Source organism: Caretta caretta, chromosome 9 (genome assembly GCF_965140235.1).
Source record: "Caretta caretta isolate rCarCar2 chromosome 9, rCarCar1.hap1, whole genome shotgun sequence".
In the NCBI taxonomy this organism is placed as follows: Eukaryota; Metazoa; Chordata; order Testudines; family Cheloniidae; genus Caretta; species Caretta caretta.
In genome coordinates, this window is record NC_134214.1 from 77,034,369 (window position 1) to 77,056,479 (window position 22,111).

The 22,111-nt window shown below is 42.0% G+C and overlaps 1 protein-coding gene across 4 annotated transcripts in view; it reads left to right on the forward strand.

Moving 5' to 3' along the window:
• The first annotated feature begins 5,803 nt into the window (after window positions 1-5,803).
• LOC125642363 (fibronectin type-III domain-containing protein 3A) overlaps window positions 5,804-22,111 on the forward strand; it is an 87,422-nt gene continuing 71,114 nt past the window's right edge. For 2 of the 4 annotated variants that reach the window (XM_048863591.2, XM_048863590.2), the window contains exon 1: window positions 5,804-5,907. The gene's annotated coding sequence lies outside the window, so the exon portion shown is untranslated. Of the gene's footprint in view, window positions 5,908-6,738; window positions 6,840-22,111 lie in introns of those variants that run through there. The other 2 variants (XM_075132455.1, XM_075132454.1) reach the window with 2 other exon arrangements.

Here is a 22,111-nt window from a genome sequence, read left to right on the forward strand (position 1 = left end):
TACCTTATATCTAGCTCCAGCCTCCTCTCTGTCCCTCAATGCAGACATGCCACTGTTGGTGCCAAACCTTGCTTCTGTGCAGCTCTTGCCATCTGGAACAGACTTCCTGTATGACTCAGCCTCACTGGCTCTCGGTATCATTTCCAAACTCTGCTGAAAACTTGTCTTTTTCTCCCTTGCCATTACCCCATAAAAGTTTGCATATAAGATGCTAGGCAGCAAATATGCAATCATTTGATTTCTGCAGCTTAGGAATAGCTCTGTTAGCTCTCATACTTGAAGCAATTTGAATTCTAGAGGAAGTCTGGAGCTTGTGGAATGTTGGCAGGTTTTTAGGCCTTTATCATAAGGCTCACAAGCAAATGGCAGTGATTTTGTAAGCTTTTCTGTGAGTGATGTTGTTTGCTAGAGTTGAATTACCAGAGAACACCTTGCTATGCTATAACCCACATAAAATGCATTTAAGGAGGTAAATTAAGACAAAAAATAATTTAACCCAACAACAACAAAAAGGAAAAAGGAATTTACACCCCCCTGCTAAAGGATAGGCTTATTATCTACAAGAGGATCCAATTCCTTTTCCTAATCATGGCAGAGCTCCGAGACCATGCAGCTTTCAGTGCAAAGAATGTCAAGTATTCACCTCTAGAGAACTTTTGTACTCTGCATATCATAACTTTTATGCTCATGATGAGGAATAAGACACAACACCGCTAGCCACCCCTTTTCATGTCAAGCAGGTAATAACTAAAAAATTGGATCTTGGGGAAATACTTACTGTGCATTCAAAATAAAGTACTGTAGGTTCATGCTTGAAATTGCAAAATTTATTTTATACAATACATTTTTCTCATTAACAATCTCAAATTTTAAAATATCTTGATGTACCTTTTTCAGAGAGTCTCCTAAAAATTAAGGGGATATCTTTCACTTAAGAAAATAAAATCCTTAGGGTAGCAGATATGCTTCACTGTAGCTGAGTTAGAGCCTGTGAGGGAATAAGATTCCTGAGACTGAGTGCTGAAGATTCCAGGAATTCTCTCAAAGGTGATATGATTAACCAGTCTTTTGTTCCTAGTCAACAAACACATCATGAAAGCAAGGCTGTTTTCACTGGATGCTGTGCTGGACTCTCTCACTATCTTTCTGAAGTATATGAAGGGCTTAAATTTGGTATAGATTTATGGCTTCTCTTCTGGATATTAGAATTGCCAGTGAAATAAATAAGTTCTACATAAGATATGATTCAACATTCAATAGTAGTTACTTTCCCTCTAAATCCTTTTAATTGATATTTTAATCTATTTTAATATAGATATAAATGTAAGTACCTTTTAAATGGTATGATAGTGAGAGGTGCTGAACACAGCTACTCCAGCTGACAAAAACAGGAACAGCCAGTACTCAGCACCTCTCAGGATCAGGCCATTAATTTAGAGAGAGAGAGAGAGAGAGAGAGAGTCAAACCCATGGACAAGGTGTAAGTGGGAAGAGAGCGCTGTATGGGATTTCTCCAGCATCGCTCTATCAAAAGTCAAAATTTTCCCCATTTCGTCCCCATGTAGAATGTGCTATGGGTCCAGGTACCAAATCCCATGGGTTTCTTGACATCCATCAGAGGCCAGGACATCCACTAGACTGAGGACAAGGCCATCCAGGTCTACCCCACAGGGAGATAAGTAGTTCTGTAGGTAACCAAGTTCTAAGGAACCAGCACCTTAAATTACAACTCAAAATTAATAGGAAGGCCGACAAAGATTGCCACAAGTACACAAGTACTCCTTTTCTTTTTGCGGATACAGACTAACACGGCTGCTACTCTGAAAAAAGATCATAAAGTGTTCCTTGAGTAATGTGTTCCTTGCAAGAATCACCCTTTAAACATGCAGGCAGCTTCATTCTGCAGCAGCTGCAGTTTCTCAATTGTGTTTAGGAATAAAAAATAGCATAAATAAATTAAAGGGAAGTCACAAATTCACCCCAAACTTCTACTGAAGTCTTTCAGTACCTACTTATGCACATGCAAACACATACAGAGAAAAGGGTAACACTTTAACAACTTTCCAAATGTGCCCCATCACTCATAAATTTACAGGAGATTGTATCCATTCTTTCATCGCTTTCTGTCACAACATTAACCGTTTTTAATGCAGTTTTTAGTGGAAAGTTATTAATTATTATTCAAAGGACCAATATGACTAGAATTACTTGTTATGCTGTTTTTTCTGGTGGACTCCGCATGTTGAAATAATTAATTAGTTACTTACTGATTCAGCAATCAATAAGACCAACCCTGATCTTCCTTCACCCTGACTGGCTGTTTGAAAGGCATCTAGCTAGGGTAGCTTATTTTAGTGTTGATAGCTTAGTATATCAAGCTCATCATTTCAGACAGTAGTGAGAGTCCCTCTGTACAGGGGTTCCTAACGCACAGGAACAATTTTCCTCATTCATTAAAACAGCAATCGTTGATCTAAGCTTAATATAGTGGAAAACACATTAATTCACTTGTCAAGTGCTGCTTATACATAATAGACTTCACAACTATCTATGGATACTCAAGTTACAGGGGAAAAAATCCGGATATGTGTGCAGATTTGCATAGAATCTTGTCTCATGTACAATGGAATAGCAGCTAGAACTTCACCTACATATTTTTATTTTTTGCATAAGCCTCTAATCACTGCTGCACAGAATGTACCTTGAATGTGTCTATGATTTGGAAGTGTGAGTTGTCAAGTGGAAGTAAGTAGGAGAGAGCAAAAATCATTGCTGCAATGTTTGTGAAGTAAATGAGATGCTGAATAATTTCCTTCCAACAATGACTCTTTCAGAAGAGAACTTGCTGTATAGCTTTTCCTGACATGACAAGACTGTGGACAAATCGCTGGTGGTCTTCATCAGAGCTCCAACTGAATGAGGATGGGTGTGAGTATGATTAGAACATGGGTCTGGAAGTCAGAATACCTGGGTTCTATTAATAACTTCCTCACTATCTTACTGTGTGACTTGGACAAGTCATAGCACTTCCCTTTGCCTCAATTTACCCAATTGTAAAACGAATGTAATACTAATGAGCCCTTTTAGGTAATAATATTACGACTACTTATTCCTGTTAGAGAGCTTTACAATGTTAAACTCTTTTGACTTTTTTATGTGCTAATGTAACCCATATATCCACGTAAGTGGTGGAGAAGATAAAATATACTGAATCCCATCCCTGTTCATCATCTTGATCAGCTGTGACAGGCAGAAAAGAACTGATATGTTCTCTGTTGGTCAGTGGTTAGAGTCTATAATAAGTGCCAGATTATGTATATATTTTACATCCATCTGAATTTAGGGAGTGCTGTCCGGCAGAACATCAGGCGAGTTGGGAATTTGACTATCTAACCACCTCTACCTTCTGGAATTATGTCTCTCAGGGCTTATACACACTAGCACTTATGTCGGTGTAAAGTATGTCGTTCAGAGGTGTGAAAAAGCCACCCCCCATCCCCACCCGCCCAGAGCGTCATAAGTTACATCAACCTAAGTGCCAATGTGGACAGAACTATGTCAGCAGGAGAATGTCTCCTGCTGACATAGCTACTGCCCCCCACAGAAGTGGATGTATTATGCCGACGGGAGAGCTCTCTCCTGTTGGCATAGAGTGTCTGCAGTAGGGCAGCTGCAGCAGTACAGCTGCGCCACTGTAGCAATTCTAGTGTAGACTAGCCCTCAGTGAAAGTACCTCCCAGCAAAGTATGAAATGCAATATCAGAGAGTCCTAGCTCTTTTTTTCTTACAGCGTTAACTAGTCCTAATAAAAAGCCACACATCACACAAGAGTAGTAAAGAATGACGAGAACTGTAAATTGGCCTGCCAGGTAAGTGACAAAAAGAAAGTGTTTTCTTTCCTCAGGTGAACAAGTTGTCAAAGATAGGTGGTTAAATTACATGTTGTCGAGGCCAGCTCCAATTTTCATACTCTTCACTTTCTCCCCATTGTATTAGACAGATTCTGTACTCGAGCTCCCCTGCCTTCTTAGGAACTGCAATCTTATTCATCTGCTGCTGCTACACTACACCTACCTAAGCACATGTATAGTAGAGTTCAACAGGACTACTCATGGATTCATAGTCTTTAAGGCCAGACTCCCACCTGAGTATTTGCAGAATTGGGCTTTAGACCACTATGTCCTAACAACTCCACATGGAAAGACTCACATGGGGGGCCAATTTTAACCACATATTGGGCTCCACATGGGCATAGTGGCCCACACTTGCAGAGCAGTTTGCAAAATAGTCTCTGGTGCTTCCTTTGTAAATTCTTCGGGGCTGGCACCCTGCCTTCATTTGTCTATAAAGTGCCTACTCAGGGTGACCAGGTGTCTGGTTTTCAAGCAGGCATGAATCCTGGCAGCTCTGCTCAGCACTGCTGACTGGGCCATTGACTATCCGATTGATGCCGCTGCACAGTAGGGCTGGCAGGCTCCCTGCTAGCCTCCGCGTGGTGCAGCTCCCAGGAAGCAGACGACATGTCTCACCTCCGGCTCCTACGCATAGGAGCAGCCAGGGGGCTCCGCACGCTGCCCGTGCCCCAAGTGCTTCCACCACAGCTCCCATTGGCTGGGAACCCTGGCCAATGGGAGCTGCAGAGGCAGCGCCTGCAGATGGGGCAGCGTGCAGAGCCACTTGACAGTGCCTCCGCGTAGGAGCCAGAGGGGGGACATGCTGCTGCTTCCAAGAGCTGCTTGAGGTAAGCGCCACCCAGAGCCTGTACCCCGACCCTTTCCTGGGTCCCAACCCCTACAGAGCTGCTTGAGTCCCTCCCGCACCCTGAACCCCTCATTTCTGGCCCCACCCCGGACCCTGCACCCCCAGCCCAGAGCCCATACCTCCTCCCACACCCCAACCCCTGCCCCCCCCACCTCCCACACCCCAACCCCTGCTGCTTCTGAGAGCTGCTTGAGGTAAGCGCCACCCAGAGTCTGTACCCCTGACCCCTTCCTGGGCCCCAACCCCCTGCCCCAGCCTGGAGCCCCCCCCCGCACCCTGAACCCCTCTTTTCTGGTCCCCACCCTGGACCCTGCACCCCCAGCCCAGACCCCCTCCTATACTCCGAACCCCTCAGTTCTACCCCCCAGCCTGGAGTCCCCTCCTGCACCCAAACCACTCATCCCTGGCCCCACCCAGAGCCCACATCCCCAGCCAGAGCCCTCACCCACTCCTACACCCCCACTCCTTGAGCCATCCAGGTGAAAATGAGTGAGTGAGCAAGAGTGGGGAGAGTGAGCGACAGAGGAAGGAGGGATATAGTGAGCGGGGGCAGGGCCTCAGAGGAGGGGTGGGACAGAGGGCAGGGCAGGGGTGTTCAATTTTGTGTGAGTAGAAAGTTGGCAACCCTATGCCTACTGCACTGTGGTAGCTATACAAATAATAAACAACAATATGTCAGCTGGGTCTTATTATAGACCTACATCTTCCTCTATCCTTCAGTAATCTTATTTTAGTGTTGCTTTTAGTTTTGTAATAATATGCCTCTGATTTTATAATTATGTATAATCACAGTCTCTGATTATACTTTCATCTACCTTCCCATTATAATCTCAGGGGTTTTTTTAATTATAATCTTATTTGAACTAAGGGGTCCCAGAAAGGGTACCAGAAGTTGTTCTCATTTGGAATGTCCTCCTCCCGAGTCAGTTTTGCCGGATTGAACGGCTAAAACTGGAATGCTGGTGTCATTATATTGGTTGTCGCGCCCGGCCGCCCCTTCTTCTTGTAATCACGCCTGGAGCCGCCTGTACCCGCTGCGCATGCGCAGTGCCCGCATTCCATCATGGCGGAGCCGTCTGGCGGCGTCTGGGGCGCTTGGCAGCGCTGAGGTTGGGCAGCGGTTACGCTCGCGTCGCGCCCCGCTCGGTGAGTGGCGTTACCCCCAGCCCGCCTGTCTGCCGGAGGGACTCCCTGCCGGGCACGGCGGAACTCGGGCGGCTGGGGCAGAGCGGGCGCTCCCCGGCCGGGGCGGTGCGGTGCCAGGAGCCCGGGGGGAGGGCGAAATGGGGCCTGCTGGCGAGGGGGGTGGGGCGCTTACTGGGAAGCTCGTGGGGTGCAGGGGGCGCAACGCGGGAGGTGGGGGCAGGGAGCGCTCCGTGGGGAAATGGGGGCAGAAGGGTGCGGGGAGAGCAGAAGAGGGATGGGGGGCAGGGAGCGAATCGTGGGGGACAGAAGGGTGCGGAGGGCACCGGGAGAGGGGGGTAGGGTCTGGACCTTGGGAGGTGGGGGGCAGGCTGGTAGGGAGCGCACACGGGGGAGCGGTTACTGACATTTCTCTCCTGTTGCGGATATCTGTCTCCTCCCCCTTTTCTGTGGGGCAGGCAGATGGGGTGCTGGACTGAGACTATAGTGAGGTCCCCCGTTTTGAGAAGGGGGTTTACTCCCACGAGCCCGCCCCCATCTCCTCCCCAGTGTGTCCCATACGGAGCCAGCTGGAACATAGCCAGCCTTCCTGTTGCCTCCCCTTTGAGCTATCTTCAGGGAGTCCCCCATATTTCTCCCCTGCTACTTTCCGTTTATTTATGTGCGGGGAGGGGGTCAGGGTCTGGAGTCCCTCTCTTTCCTCATCTCTTCCCCCCCCCCCCTCCGGCAGCCGGCGTTGCTGCCTGCAAATGCCACGTCGCCTTCTACTTGTTCCCTTTGACTGGAGTGATCAGCAAATAGAGACTGAACACCTCCCTCAACCTCTCTCCTCTGGGTGGGAGGTGGGCAGGTCGCTCCTGCCATCTGATCTATGGCTAGTAGCCACCGTGTTTTACCCCTGCCCTGTACCCTTCCAGCTAGGGGCAGCCGTGAAGGTGGGTATCCTACTGTGGCTACTTTCCAGTGTGATCCTATTATTGGCATTTAACAAAAGGCCACTGCTGTTACTTTAGTGTGTAGTGCTGGTGCTTGGGATTGGGGGCCTCCAGGGACCCCTGTCCCACAGTATGCAACTTTCCTTCCTAACCTTTTGTAGCAGGCACTTTATGAAGTGACTATAGCTATAATCTTTTCAACTAATCCTGGGTGATACATAGCTGGCAGGTGTATTTAGCTCAAGCTCAGAATTTATTTCCTGTTTATAACTATTCTTTCTCTGGTAGCTGACTTCTTATTCCTGGATGATTTTAAAACTAAAGATAGGTTCATCTTTTGTTTTTAAGCTTGCTGTTGAGACTCCTATCTCTGAATGATGGAAACATTGTGAAGTCAGTGTATGTTGTATTTTTTAAAAGAACTAGAATTTTTCAATTTCCAGCCAGTTTCTTTGTGTTTTAAAATCCTTTTCTTTCTATGGCATTTAGATTTTGCTTATCAGAAATCATTGCAAGCTTTGCCCAAAGCCTAAGTATTAACATTGACACAGAAAATAATGAAATTTGTAGTAGAACTACAAGGTCGTGTATATCTTAGGTATTTATATAAGTCTGCAATATCAGAGTGCCTCACAATCTTTTAATGTATTTGTCCATGCAACACTCTGTGAGGTAGGGAAGTGCCTTTATCCCTATTTTACAGATGTGGGGGGCATGAGGCACACAGATATTGGCCCAAGATCATGCATTATGTCTGTGGTAGAGCATGGAATTGAATCTAGGTTTCCTGAGTTCCAGAGTAGTGCCCTAATCATTGGACCATCCTTTCTGTATTTTAAACCAATAAAATATCTTTGGATTTATGTACTAAAATTGACAAAATAGTAGTAGTTTATATGCTGTCCAGTGTCTTTATCAGAAAAAAAAAGAATTCCCTATCCCTGCCTTCCAAATGCCTCAAGCAAAAGGCAGAAAGGGCATGTTGGAAAAGGGATATATATGAATAACAGGAAAAATGGTTGTATTTCTTAAGACCTAAAATTATAATATATGAATTTTTGTGCCTGTTGGAAAAATAGCTAGCTGGTATGCTCTCTTCCCTTCCAAGACTTTGACTCACTGTGTCCCAAGTCTTGCAGTCTGTGCGATCATTGCATTGTGATCTCTTGTCATTAAATTGGGTTAAATTAGTCTGATATTTCATAATGCAGAGTTGGAAGGTCTCCCACCAGTTTCGTCCTTTCAGTAGGGTAGGGGAAAGTGTAGTGAACATTTTCCCTTGTATTTTAACCTGTAACTTTTAATTACAAGATTCTGTGAAAAGATCCCTTGTATAGACCATCTTAAAGTTTCTTGGAACAAGCTATTACAAGTAGATCACTCGTAGGTTCAGGATTGTTGCAACAAGATTTTCTTTTCCAAAATCTTGGCCTGGGCTGCAGTTAGGCTGCACCTTGGCAATGAATCTGAATAATTATAACTTTTAGTATATCTGTAGATATTATGCGTATTTCAAAGTAGTTTTCATCTTTAAAGTAATATTAAAATAGCTTATTTCTTGTCATGCCCAGCAATTATATCTAACAATATTTTCAAAGCATTATATCTAACAATATTTTCAAAGAATTGACTGTTGGAATTACTTGGAATAGTAACTCAATGTGTACACTTTTAGAGAGAATAAAGATAACTCTGTCTACACAAATGTGTTTCCTGCCGCAGTCCTTGATCACGCACTATGTCCTTCTTGAGGTTAAGTTGAAACCAACTTTGCAACAAAGTCAAGCAGAATATTTTGGTAGGACATTTTAAAGTGGTTTGGGTTTTTGTTGTTTTTTTGGAGGGGGTAACATTTTGTATTCTGTTGACTGTGTGTGGGTCTGTCAATATTAATACGACTTTTTTATTTATTTTTTGGAAAAGTTTTGATGAGACCTTTAAAACCCAAATCCTGTCTGCACTGTGTAGACAGTAAAAATTCCAGTACACTTTTCATAAGAGAGTTTGTCCTGTTGGCCTTGGCAATGCTCTTTCCCCCCCCCCCCCCCCCCCACAATTGGCAAACTCCCACCAATTTTGTACAGTCACTGCATTTCAGTTGTATTGTGTGTTCCTATAGTATATGGTTGTCTGTATACACATTGCTTGAAAAATATTTTGGAATTCTTCTGGATAAAGTATTGTATCTAAACAAAAATATACATTTGTTTTAAGTTCAGAAAACTGGAACTCTAACTCTAATACAACCATTATTTAGTGACCCTGTGATTCAGGAGCTTTGAAAACTTAAAGTCAGCTACAAAAAATACATTTGGAATGAAAAGTTCTGGGGATACTTTTCTGTGCCATAAATACTTAATTCCACATAATTAAGGGAGACTTAAAAATATGCCTCTGAAAGGAGGTGTGTGTCCTCATATTAATAAGGTTGTTATGTAGTCTTAGAGACTTCAGAAGGGAATCTTTATTTTAATTACAAGTCAACTTATCGCTAAATTTCAAATGATTATGAATACGAATACCAGTCTCTGAATCAAATTATTGCTACTAGAAAATGTAATTGATGCAAAATTCCAAGTCCTGTTAATACCAGCAAAATAACTTCAGATTTTTCCTTTCACCTGCTTTCTAGTGTGCAATATAAGGCAAATTCTGATTAAGTTTGCCCAGGTCAAGATGGTTAGTTTTCAGCTGTTATCTTTACTGCAAGCCAGATCTTAACTGAAAAGTTTTGGATTCCTGAGTGAGGAGCACACACTGAACTCTTTATTACATTCTTGAAGAGCTTATTGTAAAAGCAGCGATAATTTATTCTTTCAGTGGTGCTAACACAATCCTTTCTGTGTATCGACCAGCATAGACAGACCACTGGCTCAGAGCCCTAAGTCTATTTCCAGTCTTAATGTAAATCTACTATTGTTCTGTCTCTCTTGATTGATATGGAAACTGCCTCAGTTTTCTGAGAATTCATTTTTTTCAATATTTAGATCTGGATCTTAATCAGTATATCTGACTAAAATTGACTTTCTTTAGAAGATCATATTAGTAATCCAGCATTTGCAAAGACCTTGAAGTGCTTTGGCCCATATCATATACATAAAGGCAAGAAAGTTTTAATCTTTTAACATACACACTCTTTGAAGGTTGGAACTTGGTGCCAGATCCATCACTTTATTTTATTCCAAGTAAGAAGCAGTTTCTTGTTTTGTAGACTAACCTGAGTTAGATAGTTTTAAATTTAAAATGACTTGGTTAGACTTTATTAGATACTTCTGAAAGGGCACTGTCAACTTTGGTATAGTACTTAATTTTTGTTCTATTTTTCTTAACAACTGTATCCATTAACATTTGTTGAATACTCTTCCCCTATCTTGAATGTAACATGTCTGCTTTTAGAGGAACAGCCGTGTTAGTCTGTATTCGCAAAAAGAAAAGGAGTACTTGTGGCACCTTAGAGACTAACCAATTTATTTGAGCATGAGCTTTCGTGAGCTACAGCTCACTTCATCAGATGTTTACCGTGGAAACTGCAGCAGACTTTATATACACACAGAGAATATGAAACAATACCTCCTCCCACCCCACTGTCCTGCTGGTAATAGCTTATCTAAAGTGATCAACAGGTGGGCTAAGCTATTACCAGCAGGACAGTGGGGTGGGAGGAGGTATTGTTTCATATTCTCTGTGTGTATATAAAGTCTGCTGCAGTTTCCACGGTAAACATCTGATGAAGTGAGCTGTAGCTCACGAAAGCTCATGCTCAAATAAATTGGTTAGTCTCTAAGGTGCCACAAGTACTCCTTTTCTTTTTATGTCTGCTTTTAAAAGCTTCAATGAATGTAGTACCTTCTACTGGAAAGCTTTTAGTAGAGCAATTTTTGTAGTTATATTTTAGTTTGTAGCTATTAAGCTAGCACAAAGAATACATTTTCTAGGCCACACAAGTAGAGAAATGGTTGATTTTTCTTTACATTCCCTCTCAGGTAAAATATTTTCAAGGTAATTCAAATTTGAAGAAATCTGCTTAACTTTATCAATTGATTTTTAATCTTTTCCAGTTTTTTAATAATCGGACAGCATCTTTAATGACTGGGGCCTTAATTTCCAAAGAATACATTATGCACTAGAACATCTTAATTACTTGGAAGTTATTTTTTAGTACTTACATAATACTGAAACTCTATTAGCTTCATAATTGAGCTCTTAACATGGGCACTATGCTATTACATGTATGTGGGGTGTATGTGTGTGTGTGTGTGTGTATATAAAAATACACAAGGTTGTAGATAGTCATTCTGTAACACCAAATATAACTTATACTCCCGAGGGAAGTCTGTGCCAAAAAATTAAAAATTCTGTGCACAATATTTTAAAATTCTGCATATTTTATGTCAAAATAACTGAAAATGGCATGATTATATCGTGTTATTTTGATAATTTATTTCAAAATACCTGTCAGCAAGTGTACATGTAACAAATACAGATAACAAAAAAGATTCATGAAATGTGTTTTGACAAATAGATTCCTTACTAGGCGTATTAGTACATCTATATGGCTCCACAGAGCACATGGCAATATTCATATTTCCATTATATCAAGCACAAAAAACTTTAAGGGTGTGTCTACACAGGAAATAAAATAATGTGTCCGGCCTGTGCTAGCCGACTCGGGGCTCAAGATGCGGGGTTGTTTCATTGCTGTGCAGACATCTGGACTCGGACTAGAGACGGAGCTTTGGGACCTTCCCACTCTGCAGGGCCCTAGAGCCTGAGCTCCAGCCCATCACAGTACAGTCTGGGTTCAGCTGGTTGGGGCTTGGTGAGGTGGGGGGTTTGACTGGGGAGGGGAAGGTCTGGATGTATGGAAATTGGGCAGATGCAGGAACAGCTCCTCACACAGTGATTCCCTCCTCCCGTGGCTGGGGAGTGAGCGTGGCAGAGTGGGATGTGTGTGTATGTGGTGCTTTCTGCAGCCAAGGGAGGTTCCAGGGGGTGGGTTTGATCCACCCTGGGGAAGAGGAAGCCGCCGCCCCCCCAGCCAGCCAGGACTAGCAGCTGGAGCCTGGTGCAGGGTAGGAACCACCAGGTGGGACATGTCCTGCCATTCCACAGCTCCAAGTGCAACTCAGTAGCGATCAAGAGGGACAATGTTTTGCACACATGTCCAGCCCCGCCCCCTGAGGAGGTGATTTATGTCTCCCTCGGCTGCTCTTGACGTGCCTGCTCAGGACTGCTGCCCAGAATGGGTGTTTAAATCAATTATTCTGCAGGGAAAGAGTAAAATCTGAGGGGGACATTCATTCTGCACTTGTGCAGTGGTGCAGAATTCCCCCAAGAGTAAACTTAAGAGTGCCTGGGTAATGAACATCATACACAATTTGGCTGGCCTTGGAATTTATTTGCTGGTCTTAATGGAGTTGATCATTGGGTGCTCTGTGATACCTTTCACCTGTTCTACTAAATGTGTGCAACGTTTCATGTCCTTTTTTGATGTCGGGAAGTCTTCAGAGAAAAGAGGGCTACTTTCATCTTAATTTTACGTAAGGAAAACCTGAAGTACGTTATAGTTGTGAGTTGCCCAGTTGAGCTTGCACTGTTAAAATCGATAGGCACAAGACCAAGTCAACAGTGAATTAATGGTAATCAGAAATAGAACCCTCCTAGTCTTATGCCCTGTTCTGTGAATCTTAGTCTTCCTGATCATATGGAGTTGACAGTTTTCTTTTTCAAGTTGTTTAGTAGCATTTTAAAGTGAAAGAATGTAAATGAGTGTCAGTTTTTAAATTTGGGACTTGAATATTTCTTATTTGGAAGAAACTTAGATGAGTTATGATCCAGCAAGTATACAGAAAAAAACTAAACGCTGATAAATGGAGAAGATGAAAGAAAAGGGCATTAAATGTTTCTACGTAAACATTGATTCAATAGTTAATAAGTTTAGAAACTGTTTTAATAGACTTTTTTCAATCAGCATTGTGACTGACAGAATAGATATCAACGGTTTAATTAGGAGCAGTGTGGACGTACCTTGTTTATGTTGGCAATAGGTTCACACACTTTCTTTGCTACCTGGTGTTATCTTACTGGAGACTTGCATAGGTGGCATTTGGATACAGAAAACAAGTTAATATACAGCAAAATCTATTTACCTGCCTAAAGCAGAATATGTGCTGACACACAACAAGGAAATATTTAGTCCTAATCAGTAATAATATATTGATCAAATAACTAACTAGATGACATTTCAGATTTAAAAATATATATATATATATATATATATTTCTAAATAGCTTTGAGATTGAAGGTTCCGATCAGGTTTAAAAATAAAGATGAATCTGCATAAACTGAATTCTGTTTTATGTCCAGTTTTTCTACCTACAGCAGGGTTTCTTTATTAAAACAGTCCAAACAATGAAAAGCTAAAGATTCTCATAGATTGCTTTCTCTCTTATTTATAACTCCATAAGATCCCTGAAAAAATTACAATAATTGTTTCATGAAAAATCTATAGTATTGGGAAAGTATTTAGAGATTTTTCTGTCTCTTTTAATTTTAGTTTGAGATGAGGATAAGCTGCATGGGCCACAGTTTGGGAACCAGTGAGCTAGAGTAATTTTTTTTTTTAATGGGTGGAAAATAAGTGACTGCAGCATAAAATGTTTTTGTGAAATGCAAAAGAGCTTTCTGATGTATAGTTATACATGTGTAATTTCTTAACTCTTCCTGGAAAGTTGAAAGGAGTATGTCTTGAATCTGTCATCTAATGTTTGCTGTGGGGTCTGAATCTAATTAACTGTTCTAACAATTATAAGCACAGAAATGGATAATGTTGGGAGAAAAAGACACTGGTAAAAGTGCTATACAAATTAACATCCACCAAAAAGCCATAGACCTATATGCCCTTATGTATCACCACTTGTAAACACTGTACCCTTTGATATGTTTTCAAGCACTTCTATTTGATATATAGTGTTGGCTGCAAACAGCATACAGTGATGCATTTTATTCTCTTGGCTAGTACAATTGTATGATTTCCCTCCTCTCCCCAGCTCCAGACACACACTTTTTTTCTTGCATGCAATGAACTTGCATCTTTCAGTAAAGTATCACAGCTACTACATGCTGTTTGTTAAAGTGAAATACCAGCAAACAAAGTTGCTATTGTGATAGTCAAATTATGGTAGTCGTCTTGTTTCATTTTAAGTTCTTGATACATGTTTGTGTTTTTGCTGAGTGAGTAGTATTTCTTGATACTTGTAAGTTTCAGAGTAACAGCCGTGTTAGTCAGTATTCGAAAAAAGAAAAGGAGTACTTGTGGCACCTTAGAGACTAACCAATTTATTTGAGCATAAGCTTTTGTGAGCTACAGCTCACTTCATCGGATGCTGCAGCTCACGAAAGCTTATGCTCAAATAAATTGGTTAGTCTCTAAGGTGCCACAAGTACTCCTTTTCTTTTTGATACTTGTAGAATGGCTACACATCAAAGCCACATGTCATACTTTGACATGCCATTTTGATCTTTGTAAAGGGCTGCTACTCTGGGAAGATTCAAATGAGCAATCAGTATAATTTGTTTCATTACCTTCCAAAGCAGTAGATGGAACTGGAGAGAGAACACAAGTTGGCTCATGGAGGCAGAGAGTGGTAGGTTGCAGGAAAACTGGAAGATAAATAAAAAGCAAACATCTGGGAAGGGGTACTTCTCTTATGGAGAATAGTTAACTTCTCCCATAAAATGAATAGGTGTTTGTATAGGGAGAGAGCCATCTTGAAATACCCACAAAAGAGATTTTTGTATGCTAAGAACTCTTTGGTAGCTATGCCTTGGTATACTGTCCTTGGACTAGGTAGTTTTATTACTTTGTCAGGTGAAAGACATTTGTTAAACCAGATGTTAAGCTGACTGTTATAAATAAAGTAACACAATGATTATACATATCTACTGCTATTTAATGCCCTACAGCAAATATCTTCGACACTGATAGCTCTATAAAAGGGGTTGGTTTATTTGGCTCTGCCTTGTGGAGGTTTAAGCGAAGTCAGCTACTTGGTTAATCTGTACTGTAAATGTGTTGCTCTAATTAGGATTACTGAAGGACTGAACAGGAATCAGGTAGCATTTAATATTTACAAAGACTTAAGCTATAAAGGTTGTGTTTTTTTTATTTGTTTTACTACCCAGAGATTCTAAATATTAAGTAGAGTGGATAAAAAAAAGTACAAAAGTGTATGTTCAAATCTATTTATTTATGTTACTAATTCTTTCCTTTCTTCCCATTGATAGTCTTAAATAGTTGTACACTGATATTGTTATCTAAAAGGTTTCTCCAGCCATGGAAGTTGTTAAAACATGGAACATCTATGAAAATGAACTTTCTGGTGTGGATACAACAACAAATAGTAATACTTTTGCTATCTGAGGCATAGGTATCTTAAAATACAAGATTTAAGATTTTATATAACTAACCTATTAAACATTAGGTTTGAACCGCAGCAACCCCAATTTTTCTGCGCAACACTCTCAATTCCTAGCACTCAATCTTTACCAAAGTGGAAAGAAAAACAAACAAAAATCAGTCATTGTTAAGGATAAGATTTTGTCATGAAGGTCACAGAAGTCATGGATTCCGTGACTTTGAGACCTCCATGACGTGTGCAGCTGGGACTGGAGCTGTCAGCCAGCGGGAGCCCAAGAGCTCCGAGCTACTAGCCCCGGGGCTCTCAGCCAATGTGGGTGGCAGGGGCCCTGGAGCTGTCGTCCATTGTGTCAGCCTCCCCTACCCCACCCTCAGCAGGACTCTGGCTCTCAGTCCCCCCACCACACCACCCCCCACGGAGCTCAGGCTTCTCCTCCCTCCCTCCCCTCCCCCCTTCCCCGTTATCTTTTAGTAAGAGTCCACAAGCAGGTTGCAGGCTTCTGTGAATTTTTGTTTATTGCCCATGACCTGTCTGTGACTTTTACTAAAAATAACTGACAAAATCTTAATCTTAGTCATTGTCAAGAACATTTTCCCTTTCTGGTGATTTTAGGAGAAGCGGATAAAGAATAGAGGTTTCAAGTAGGACATATTCAATCAAAATTGGGAAAGCTTTCACACTTCATAAATCTGTCCTATGTACTGTTAGATTTAGGGCTTCCCTTCACACAAAGTTGCACTGATTTAACTAAAGTTATGACTACATGATGTGAGAGCATCCACAAACAAAGCTGAACCAGTTTAAGTCATTTTAACATCATACCTTTTAGTTATTGTGTGTGTAGACAAGTGGTTCCCAAACTTGTTCCATTGCTTGTACAGGGAAAGCCCCTGGCGGGCCAGGCCAGGCCAGTTTGTTCACCTGCCGTGTCCGCGGGTTCGGCCGATCGCGGCTCCCAGTGGCTGTGGTTCGCTGCTCCAGGACAATGGGAGCTGCTGGAAGTGGTGCGGGCCGAGGGATGTACTGGCCGCTGCTTCCAGCAGCTCCCATTGGCCTGGAGCAGTGAACCGCGGCCACTGGAAACCGTGATTGGCCAAACCTGTGGACGTGGCAGGTAAACAAACAGGCCCGGCCCGCCAGGGGCTTTCTCCGCACAAGCAGCGGAACAAATTTGGGAACCACTGGTATAAAGAGCAAGCCTTAGACTGACTTGCTGGGCAATCAAACTGGGACATGATAGTTTAAATATGCTTTGGAGGTTTAGTATAAAGGTGTGTTTTTGTTTTTTCCTTGTTTTGATGTAGCAAGGCAGTAAACACTAAGATTTCTCTTAATTTGTACCAAGGCCTGTAATTTTTTTTATTTTGAAGCATGAAACTAAAGCAAATCATGCTTTGTAAATGACTTCTTACATTGGAAAAGTTTGTATCTGAATCATAAATTGACATTGTAGACCAAGCACATTTCTGATTCCCATAAGCAGACTGACTCAGAGCTAGCGGAAAACAACCTTTGCTTTTTTAGTGCAGATGGAGGCCTGAAAACAAACTCCTGATTGTATTAAAGCTGTGAAGCCCTGTATTTACTGCTGTTTTGTTGGGTTGGAAAAGAAGTGACTGGTCTCACCAGTTTCTTAATAGAGAACCTTTCCTGGGATATGATATTTTTTTAATGATCTGTATGTTTCATTGTTCCCTATTAGACTGCTGCTTCTCTTTGTTCACTTTTCATTGAGTTTACATATTTGACAGTTTCATCTGAAAGCATTTTCAAAAGTTTCTTGTCCTATAACTTTTTAATCCTCAAATACTCAACCCAAATTAATATCCTCCATAAGGTAAAGTAGACTTAAATCAGCCACTTCATGGACTTGAATTTGGTACCTTGCCACTTGGGTCTTCAAGTTAATCACTCATTAGTGCAGGAGAAACCCTCAGAAGCACTTCCATGTCTTTTCTGTACAATGGGTTAGTCTGACTAGACGTACTCATTACCTTGAGACTGTTTCCAGACTTAATAAGCAATATATTGGGTTGTTTAGTTTCAGACAAAAGGCTACCTCTTCCCCAGGTACTAAAGAAAGAGCTGGTAGCTCGCTGAGTGAGCAGCACTTGGTTCTTCTGAATGCAAATTACCTTAGAAAGGATTCAGTTTTACCTGTATTTCTAATGAAACAAATTACTAATTCACTGTTTTTCCCATTAAGGTCAAATTTTTCAAACATGGGTGCTTAAAGTTAGTTACCTATGTAAGTAACCTGGACTTCAGAAATTCTGAGCACATGCAGCTCCTATTGAGATCTCATAAGGGATCAGCATTCATCCAAACATTTTGCTTTTGCTGCAGAAACCTGTAGCCTCTGGAAGAGGTTAAAAACCTGCTGCTTTTTTGGTGACTGAATAAGGTCTGACGTGTTGTTGCTGCTGCTGTTTGTATTGGGGTAGGAGTCATGGACTGGGATCCTCTTGTGCTAGGCACTGTAGAAACACATGACAAAAAGACTGTCCTTGCCCCAAAGAGCTTACAGTCTTGTCTTGTCTGTCTAGAGTTGCTTTAATTTTAGGTGCAAAGCATTCAGCCTAACAGTTTTCTAAGTGTTCTCAGCCAATGCTGTGTTTATTGTTTCAGCTGTTGTGGAAGTCTTTTACAGACATTTTCAGTCTTTGTTCCCTATTTTCTGGGTTCTTCATTCTCACTTTCTGTCTCTAGCAATGGCTCTGCCTTTGCAACGTAAATCTGTAGTTTTCTAGCCCAAGTCATTCATTTGTTTATCTTTGGACGGTTTTGTCTGTTTTTCCTGCAATTCTTAAGGCCATTTTTTCAGATTTAGATATGAGATATATATGTAGGATTTCAAAGTACAGTGTTAACATACAAATAAAATGGATTCCTTCAGGCCCTAAACATCCAGAGCAATGCTTTGAGATATAATTAGCCTATTTTCACGTAAGAAATTACCTTTAATTGTGTTAAATAAGTTTAATTTACTAAGTGTTTAAAGAATTCATGCTTTATACCTTCAGGACAGCATTAACTGAACAAGTTAGCTGATGCCAAACACTGTGTATTCCCAGCAAGTGGAAAGAAACAGACTGTTGTGCACTCATCTGTTTAAACACGCACACAAACCAACAAAAAACACCTGTAGGTGGAAAACATCTTAATCCCATTGCTCCTTGTAGTTGGAGAATTAAACACTCTAAGAGCCCAATTCTGCAAGGAGTAGAGTATCCTTAATTCCTGTTGACCTAAGTGGGAATAGCGCATTTCAGAAGCCACTTGGCTCCTTCATAGTATTGTGCTCTAAGGATGGGCTCCACAAAGGTACTTAAGCACCTAAATCCCATTTTCAGATATCACTACGATCCACAAAACTCCCTCTAAAGTCTCTTGGTGCCTAATTTTTTTCCTCTGGGCATCCATGCTGCAGTCAGGGGTGAAAGTAAGTCTAGGGACTTACTGGTACAGGGCTGGGCTGGGGCTGGCTTTGGGTCCCAGAAGGGGCGGGGCCTCAAGTGGAAGGGGCGGGGCTGGGGGAGGTCAGAGCCAGCCCCGGCCCACCCTGTACCGGCAAGTGCCTCCTTCCCCCTCCCTGGGGTAACAGCGGCAGCCGGGGGCTCTGGCAGCAGTTTAAAGGGCCCTGGGCAGTAGCAGCGGCCGAGCCCTGGGCCCTTTAAATCATCCCCGGAGCCCCGTCGCCATTTCCCCAAGGCTCCAGCCGCCACTACCACCCCGGGCCCTTTAAATTGTCCCCGGAGCCTGCCGGAGCCCTGGGGAAGCAGCGGCAGGGCTCTGAGGATGATTTAAAAGGCCCAGGGAGCTGCTGCTGGGAGCTGCAGACCTTTTAAATTGCACCTGGGGAAGCCGATCCACCCCGGTTCGGCACCCCAGTTCGGCACCCCGGCTCTTGGCGGTACGCCGTACCGGGGCGTACCGGCTTACTTTCACCTCTGGCTGCGGTCTCACTATAGGCGCCTGGACACCTATCTCCTGCCTAAACCCAAGAGCGATTCATAAACTGGGAAAGACAGGCATTTGGCTGCCCAAGTCTTGTGCAGGGGCCTGATCTGGTAGGCAGCCTCTGAGCATGCCTAGCAGATGGGACCCCTCAGACAAAGTCATACAAAACAGGTGGAGGCGGGGGACAGAGGAGGAGATCCCATATAATGTTTAGCCTAGTGGATAAGGTTCCCACCTAGGATGTGGGAGACTCCTAGTTCAAGTTTCTTCTCCTCCTGAGAGGGAGAAGGGATTTGAACAGGGATCTGCCATCTCTCAGATAAGTGCTCTAACCACTAAACTATAGTCATTCTAACTCTTTTTCTGGCCCAAATAATACTTAAGTATTCCATTATTGAAGTTGTTCCACTTTATTAAACAGAAGAGAGTGACCTCAGAGAAGTCACATCAGAATGCTCCATAGCCTAATGCAGTGGTTCCCAAACTTGTTCCGTCGCTTGTGTGGGGAAAGCCCCTGGTGGGCTGGGCCGGTTTGTTTACCTGCTGCGTCCACAGGTTTGGCCGATCGTGGCTCCCAGTGGCCGCGATTCGCTGCTTCAGGCCAATGGGAGTTGCCGGAAGCAACGCAGGCCGAGGGATGTACTGGCCGCTGCTTCCAGTTAGGAAGTTAGGTGCATGCCCAAATGGCAATATAATAGATGTTTGTATTATATAAGTTGTATATATGAGCCTGATACTAAGTAAATAACCGTTCAGTTAAAATATACAGGGGTGATCCTTGATGTGGCAAAGGTAGGGTCAGTCAACTGACCACCTAAATCTAACTAAAAAAAATCTAATAAGCTTTCAGCATCATCTTGCATCTGTGCCTCAGTTTCCCCATCTGATGGTGGTACTTCCATTGTAAATCACTTTGAGATCTACTGGTCAAAAGCAATATTATCTAGCTCTTATTTACTCAGTCCCTGCAGAGGTTTATAAATTGCTTCAGTAAAAGGATTACCCTTTGAATCTATATGATTGCAAATGAATTTCCTTGGATTGGAGCTCTCAAAAAATGTCCAGGACATATTATAAATGCAAGGGAGTCTTCCTAGTACCAAAGCCATTGCTGATATTGTTTCTCTGGTCCTGTCTACCCTATAGGGAAATCAAGTTAACAAAAACAGCTTTTAAACGTAGTTCTTTCCAGAAAGGTGCCAACACAACTTTTATGCTGGTACAAAGTCTGGAACGTGGCCTGTGAAAGGATTTGTTACACAATCCTTCTTTCTGTATATTACCTGGGGAAACTGTTTTTGGAAGAACCGTTAAAAAGCAATAACAAAAGTTTCTCTGTGCTGTTGTGGTTTTCTGCATCTCCAGGTACTCTGCCATTTGTTTAAAAGCCTCCAACAAAAGAATGTTCATAATTGCTATCTTGGATATGCTTCTGAGCAGTAGCGCTTCCTATATGACTGCAGCAGCAGTAAAACTCTCAAACTATGGCCAGCATGTGTTTCATATAGTTTCTGGTACTGTCATATGGAAAGTAATTCTGCACAGGAGCATCTTGCAGGTAGCACTAACATAAATCACTGTGGCATTCTGCTGCTTATTTGGGTATTAAAGGAGGATGAGAACAAGTTAAACAGGGTTCTTGTGAGAATGTATTTAATATAATAAAGCTGTGTAGTCTCTTTTGTAAAGAATCTTCTATTCTGTCTCTGGAGTTAACTTTATCCTTTTTTCCTAACACTGAGGTCTCCCAGCCTGAGAACACAGGCCTAAATTATACAGTATTTTTCCCAGTTGTAAGTACAGAAAATGTTTGACTGCACCTACTTGTTGGGTAAGCCCTAAAGAATATTTTCTGTGTCTGTCAATTCAGCTTGTGGTGGCTTTTTGACTAGAAGCCAAACTTTATACACGACAGGGTGTAGAAAAATTCACTTGAGTATCATTCTGGATTATTTCCAAAGATGTAGTAAAAACATAAGAGCATTGAACAAATTAGTGTTATGGAGAGGTGGTGGTCTCTTCAGAACTAAAATTGTAACTAAGCTTCTGTTAAAAGCTTGATTTTTAACACCCTCTCTAATTTTGCCATAAATAAACCAGTCTGCCTAAAACTTCTCATGTGTGGTCCTGTGGCACAGGAGAAATATTTTAAGATTGGAGTGATACAACAGGGTGTCTGAGATCTGACTGATGATTGAAAAACTGGGAATGTATTGCAATTTGTGAAATGTTTCCTATCTCAAAATAGCCAGCTCTGTAGTAACTCCGAATTTCTTCTTTTGTTCTCACTGAAGACTGATTTTTGCCTTTTTTTTTTTTCTTTTTAAGTTTGGAGTTGTGCCATGGCTTGGGCAGGTGTGGGGTGTTTGAACCTGTAAACTCCAGAGGTCATAAACTCTACTGGCAGGTAATACTAGATTTAAGGTGTTCAGAAGTCAGGACGCCTCAGTAGGAATTGGCAAGGTGTCCTGTAGAGTCCCAAAGCGAGTCAGGAAACCCCAGCTCTTTGTCTGCCTCAAATGTAGCAATTTCATCTACATAAAATTTTCACACATCAAAGTTTATAAGAAGCTTTTTTCCAAAAAATAAAAAGCTCTAACTATCTTTAAATTCGTTCTAATATACATGATAATTATTGGGAACAGAGGAAACACGTTGGAAAATCAGAAATATAAAATATTGTACACCAAAAAATCAGAAATATCTAGAAAATCTGGAAGTATTTGAGGTACCAATACCAGGTATCTCTGACCCCTTAGCAAATTTGGCCTTTTGATTTTTTTCAGCCAGATTCCAGCTACCGAAGATAAACTCTACATATCTGCATGAAAATTGTGGTTTCCCTGCTTTTAATTAAGGACTGCAGACGTTATTTTCCTCACCCCTGTTGCA